This window comes from Apaloderma vittatum, unplaced genomic scaffold, assembly GCF_000703405.1.
Source record: "Apaloderma vittatum isolate BGI_N311 unplaced genomic scaffold, ASM70340v1 scaffold31368, whole genome shotgun sequence".
NCBI lineage: Eukaryota > Metazoa > Chordata > Aves > Trogoniformes > Trogonidae > Apaloderma > Apaloderma vittatum.
In genome coordinates, this window is record NW_009731790.1 from 5,598 (window position 1) to 5,871 (window position 274).

Below are 274 nucleotides of genomic sequence, written 5' to 3' on the forward strand. Positions count from 1 at the left end.
CACTTGTGTTGGCTTCAAAGCCTGAGCCCTGTCCCAGCTCAGGCCAGCACTTCCGTGCGTTCAGCTTTTGGCTCCTGTGGGTTTGTTTTGCTTTTATTTACATGCATACCAAAAAAAAAAAAAAAGGCAGACTTTTCGACTCCAAAACTGCAAATGGTGGATGCCGAGATGCCGCATACTAAACCACAGTGAAAGCAAACAGCAGCCGCCACCCTCCGACCAGATCCGGACCTGGGGAAGCTCCTTCCAGCTTCCCGCCCACCCCCGCGCACCC